Here is a 7142-nt window from a genome sequence, read left to right as displayed (position 1 = left end):
GGGAACATACATACATACATGCATACATACATGACTATATGTAGTGTGTTTCAGGTGATATATGGTATCAGACTGACTATAACTTTCTGCCAATTAGTTACAAAACATCAGACAAAGACATTTTACTGGGGATTTTTGTACAAAAAGAAAAAAAATGCTCGATTTCTCTCTTGTCATCGGGCTTCTTGACTGACGAATTAAATAAATACTTTGGAAGATTGAAGGGAACCTGTACCGAACACAGACAGTAAACCGGTTTCGATATTCGGTTGAAGCAACAATTTTCGGTTGAAGTGCTATGCTGTTAAAAAAAGTACAAAATCTTCAAACATTGTCCTACTTTCAACAAGAGGATCCGTGCTTAATCACAAGAATGAGTCATCTTTATCTAATTGAGACAATTCGTAAGGACGATCAAGGTAGGAAATAGGCAAAGTCATTGTACGTCGGGCTGAATGTCTCACCGCCAGTTCTCATTGAAGTGAAGCAAGCTTTTTGTCTTTTGAAAGTAATGAACGAATCCTTGGCATAGGATTGGCAGAAATATAAACAAAAACATTGGACACCTTTACAATAATTGTCTCGGCTCAGTGTGTTCTCAGTTCGTTCCATTCCACCACAGTTTACTTGGGTGATAGACTTAATCAGTCTGACTTTGAGCTCAAAACGCAAGAATAAGTACAATTAAGTATTTCGACTGAAGCCCCAATGACTGACAATTTGCTATCTGCTTAAATATTAAAATTAGTAGTACTAAGGCTTAAAATTTTATGCTTTACTTTTCTGCGCCTGTCCATGCATATCGACTGATGTGTTCGACCGCTCAAGGAACATCGAGAACCATAACACCATGGATAGTTTTACTGTTGGGACACCTAACCTGACATATTGGCCGAAAGTATCATCTATCGATGATCAGATGGATCAACAAAATATATTCCTCAATTACTTTTAGTTTGGGCAAAAAGGTTAACTAGTAGATCTTGGGATAATATTTAGACTGAAGATTCCCGTTTAAATTAGAATTGACAGGTAGGGTTCATGATCAGGTTTAGCGATAGTCATAACGTCTATGTTTAGTTTATTGTTATTTGTTTTATTGAAAGGCAGCATTATTTTCTTTTGGCTCTTTACCTTCTAAATCCAAATCCAGCCGGCTTCATCTCTGCTTTCATCCATCTGGAGTGAATAAAAGATACCAATCAAGTATTGTGGTGTATATAATCGACTGACGTCCTGCCCCTACGTTACTGGTCAAGCACCAGAATTAGAAATTAATATTTAATTTTAGGTTGTAATTGCTAAAACATACCAGCAGTGACTATCAAAGACCTTTGTTTTGCGATAGGGCATCTAACATTATATAGTGCAATGGAACATTTTTTAGTTAGTATAAAACGGTATGATAGAGATTTGGCTGTTTCTTCGAAAAGGTTGACCTAATGCATACAATATCAAGAGGCTAAACAGCCTGTTGACTGTAACAAACTAAACTGTGTGAATACGAACTTTCAAGCTCATATTCTTCTAAATAATTGCTCCCTTGTAAATAATATATGTTTAGAACGTTCAAATGGGGCTGCAGGAATGAAAAGTGATAATAAAAATATGTTCATTAAGAATTACATAGATGATGTCATGCTAGAATTTGATCAATGGATCATTCGATCTCTATGTCATCATATCAACAGCCTTCTATAATAACTAGTGATTTAATTTCCCTAGTCCTCGCTATTTATTTATTCCATACACTAATGATTTTTTAATTGATTAATCTTTCGGCGATCAGGATTCTCATGATAGTATTTGATCCATGGAACTTTCGATCTCTATGTTATTATACCAGCAGCGTTCGATAATAACTAGTGATTTCATTTCCCTAGTAATTGCTTTTTATTTATTCTACACACTAATGAATAAATCAATTGGTTTATCTTTCGGTGATCAGGCTTCTCATGACAGAATTTGATTAATGGATCATTCGATCTCTATATCATCATATCAGCAACGTTCGATTATGACTAGTGATTTCATTTCCCTAGTACTTGCTATATATTTATTTCACGCACTAATGAATTGATCAATTGATTTATCTTTCGGCGATTAGGCTTCTCGTGATAGTATTTGATCACTGGATCATTCGATCTCTATGTCATCATATCAGCAGCGTTCGGCAATAACGAGTGATTTCATTTCCCTAGTACTTGCTGTTTATTCCAGACGCACACTAATGAATAAATCATTTGATTACTCTTTCGGTGATTACAGTTATCCATCAACATGTGATAAATACTATTGATTTTTTTTTTCGATGGGTTGTGATGGTAGTGTTTGAATCGATCAAGTACCCAGCTCATGCGTATTCTGTCGACAAATATATCAGAACGTAAAAGACGGAATTAAACGCCGCTTTCAGACGCGCTTTTCTTTCTGCCAAGCTATCTCTTGTTTGTAACTAGATTTTCATATGGTGTTTTACATTTTCTTTTAACCTGTTTCAGCTATTGGGCTGCGGCCATACTGGGGCACCAAGCAGGAGGATTTTCGTTCATCGAATCGACACCACAACATCTTATTGTCCAAAGTTTGATACGGGATGGTAAACAAATCGACACCAGTTGGCAAGCGGTTGCTTCTTTGTCTCTCTCACAGACACGCGCGCGCGCGCACATACACACGCACGCACGCACACACACACACACACACACACACACACACGAACTATGACCTTCTTTCATCTTCCGACTACCAAATCCACTCACAAGGCTTTGGGTGGTTCGGGTTTATAGTGCAAAATACTTGTCCAAGGCATTACGTGGTAGGACTAAACCTGAAACCGCGTGGCTGGCGAAATAAACTTCTTACCGAACAGCCACATATACGCCTATATTTACATTTTAACTACGCAACAGGGATGCAAATTGGATTCGATTTTGACAGGATATAAACATACATCACAGATAGGTGCGACTAAACACTGAAAACATTTGACTCTTCACTGCTGTATCATTCCTAGCATTCAGCCTCGTTATAAAATTTATAATTATGCAATGAAATGTAATGGTAAGCCTCGAGATTCAGCCAGTTATCAATTGGAAACCGAAAACGATTACAGAAAAACGAAACAAAACAAAACAAATTACTGCTGAGAGTGTTTAAAAGTTATAAAATATGACTGACATATTGGCAATTTTATTACCGAAAGCAAAACTTTCAATTCATAGTTTCATTTTTCAGCTTTGAAAATGGATTAGTATCAATATAACTGGATGTGGCATGCGCATAAACCCTTATTGACAAAACAAACTTAATTGATTTTACATTAGACGGTCGGTTCCCTATTACTACAAACTCCCATCAGAACCAAAATTACTTTCTATTCGTTTCTTTTATTGAAAAGGAATTATATATATATATATACACATACACTCACATACACACACACACGCACACACACACACACACACACACATATATATATATATATATATATATATATATATATATATATATATATATATATATATTCATTTGTATGTATATATGTATATACATATATACATATATATTTTATACATATGTATTCTTATATATGTATATATATATATATATATATATATATATATATATATATATATACGCATATATATATATATATATATATATATATATATATATATATATATATATATACATGTATGTGTTTGAGTGTGTGTTTGTGTGTGTGTTTGTGCGTGTTTGTGTGTGTTTGCGTGTGTGTATGTATTTCCCCCTCAGTAAAAAGATTAATCCATGATTGGAGAAAAAAATATATATCGCAGACATTTGAATAAATAACATTTGCGAAAATCAAAGCAATTTTGTTATTGATTGAATACAGAGAAACTCTTCATGTATTTTTTTTCTCCTCTTTGCGTTTGGTATCATTTAATCACAGAGCGAAAGAGAGGAAGATAAAAATAGATAGATAGATAGATAGATAGATAGATAGATAGATAGATAGATAGGAAGGAGAAATGGAACATTGAAAGTGGTTGGTTGAAATAGAGAGGGAGAGACATTTATAGAGGAAGGGTAATAGATAAAGAGATATAAAGATTGAGAGATGTAGAGAAGTTAAGTTATATAAAGTGGGAAAGAGGTATAGAGGGTGAGAGATAAAAACGAGGAATGAGATACAGCGGGAAAGAGGGGGAGAAGGAAGAAGAGAGAGAGGGATAGAGGGAGTGGGTGAGAGAGAGAGAGAGAGAGAGGGAGAAAGAGAGGATAAAACTAATTTGGCAATGCCAGATAAAATCCTTTCCACTTGGTTGAAAAGAAAATATTACAGTTCGCTATTTAAAATGTTGATGATCACGTTTTTATTTATTTTTTATTATTAATTTTTCATCTTATTTGTTACGTTACTCAATGAAAGGTCAAAGTGACATTGAAAAGAGATCGGTTTGAAACTAATTTCAGAAATGTGTCATCCTAACTGCCATTCAAGGAAGAAAGAAACATCCATTGTTCGCTATAAATAAAAATCCATGGCTTAGGGAATAATTGTGTTTATATTTTAAATGATTGAAATACAACTTATGAATGGAAAATGATTTAAAAGTGGTTGAGCCGAGATTCACCTTATACTAACAGCGCAAAAGAAGATAGTTATATTGATATATCTTGTCACTTATTGTATTGGATAGTGATAGAGATGTACTTGTAGTTGTTTAAACTCTGGTCAATCGTGATCCAGCAGAGCTGTGATGAGATGAAAAGAGTTCTGACCACTTCCAACAAGAGTTCCCATTTACCTGACCACCGTATTCTTCTATATTTAAGAATATGCGATATAATCCCAGGAAGATCTGGTTGACGTTTCTAGGAAGTTGTTCGACCTCATAGCATCGCGCTTATTGGCGTCAAGAGTTTGCAGGACGTCATAGACTACGCTAACAGTGTTTACTTTTCTAATTAAGAACGTCTGATGTAATATGAAGAAGATTTGGTTGCCATTTCTAGCACGCCGTTCGATCTCGTAGAATTGCTTTAACTGTAGGTTATCTTGGGCAAATCAACTTTGTAGTATCGATTTCAACGCATTACTTCAATCTCACGCAGTATTTATCGGTTACACACCACATCCCAAATTTATAAAGTCAGTAGTAATTGATTTCAGATTTTGACATAAGGTCCGTAATTACGGGGAAGGGAATAAATCGGTGACATCGACCCTAGTACTCAAATGGTACTTATCTCATCAACCCCGAAAGAATGAAAGGCAAATTCGACATCGGTGGAATTTAAAATCAGAACGTAAAGACTGGCGAAATGTTAGTGACCATTTTGTCCGGCATGCTAACAGTTCTCCTAGCCCGCAGTCTGTGTGGACAAATGAATTCCAGGCATGAATATCTTGGACTATAATTTCGATCACGTCTCCCCATATTTTCTTTTAAAAGTTTGTATGAAGAAGAATTCCATGTTATTTCTTGTAAGACGGGCAACGGCCTACATATTCCATTGTCGTTTAACTCCAGTCTCTAGATTGGCCCTTGTGGAGGCGCAATGGCGCAGTGGTTAGGGCAGCGGACTCGCGGTCATAGGATCGCGGTTTCGATTCCCAGACCGGGCGTTGTGAGTGTTTATTGAGCGAAAACACTTAAAGCTTCACGAGGCTCCGGCAGGGGATGGTGGCGAACCCTGCTGTACTCTTTCACCACAAATTTCTCTCACTTTTACTTCCTGTTTCTGTTGTGCCTGTAATTCAAAGGGTCAGCCTTGTCACACTGTGTCAAGCTGAATATCTCCGAGAACTACGTTAAGGGTACACGTGACTGTGGTATGCTCAGCCACGTTAATTTCATGAGCAGGCTGTTCCGGTGATCGGATCAACTGGAACTCTCGACGTCGTAAGCGACGGAGTGCCAACAACAACAACTAGATTGGCCCTCACCAGTAATCAACGAGGATCCTGCCATGAGTACTCCATCTTTTTGTACATCTACGACTGCATTTTCATATATGCCATTCACTTCTTGAGACGGAGAATTCACTGCCATTTCTAGCGGAACCGATGTCTCGTCATTGGCCCAGAGATCCCCCGCTTAATTCAATGGATCATTAACGGATCAAAATACGGTCACATAGAAAACTTTTGTGAATATCAATGGCAGAACAGGCAACAATGATGAATTTCTAAGAATGGCGAAAACGAAGAAAATTTTATTAGACATCATCAAAGAGAGAAAACAGAAATATTTTGGGCATTTAATTAGAAGTCAAAATGAATGAGAAAAAGAGAAAAGAGAAGAACGAAGAATTACGCTAATGACATTTTTTTCCTAACTGCGTTAATAATTAATTTCAATCGATTATACATTATTGTCGGCTCACCACTTCCTTAAGTATGGTAGCCTGCACTGAAGAGTAGACATACATGCATACATGCATACGTATATACATACATATTTACATACATACATGTATATATATATATATATATATATATATATATATATATATATATATATATATATATATATATATATATATATATATATATATATATATATATATATATACATATATAGTGAAATAAATATACACACACACATATTTATATCTACATATATAAGCGCAAGTATGGCTCTGTGGCGAAGAAGTTCGCTCTGCAGCAACATGGCTTAGGTTTCAGTCCCACTAAGCGGCATCATGTGTAGGTGACTTCTACCGTAGCTCATAGTCGCCTAATGCCTTGTGAGTGAATGTGTGTTAACGGGAACTGTGTGTGTGTGTTTGTGTGTATGTCTGTGTGTCCACCTCATCTGAAAACTGGTATTGTCTTGTTTAATCTCCGTAACTAAGTGGTTCGGCATTAGATCACATAAAATTAAGCATCAAACTTAAGAAGATTAAAAGCTAGAGTCAAGTTGTTGAGACAACCGCTTCAATGTGGTACTGCGGCATGACTGCAATTTAATAACTAAAACAAGCCAAGTAATTGTATACAAAGTAATCCTGATCCAAGATCATTCGGATCTCGGGATCCTTTCATTTCCGAACCTATGATCAAAAGAATCCCTTATGCATATAGTCACATACCATCTCATCTGTCTTTTCTTAAAATGGCGCTCTGTTTTTGTAACGGCTACAGATTG

The sequence above is a fragment of the Octopus bimaculoides genome, chromosome 15 (assembly GCF_046866305.1).
Source record: "Octopus bimaculoides isolate indiv1 chromosome 15, ASM4686630v1, whole genome shotgun sequence".
NCBI lineage: Eukaryota > Metazoa > Mollusca > Cephalopoda > Octopoda > Octopodidae > Octopus > Octopus bimaculoides.
This window is presented reverse-complemented; position numbering follows the sequence as displayed.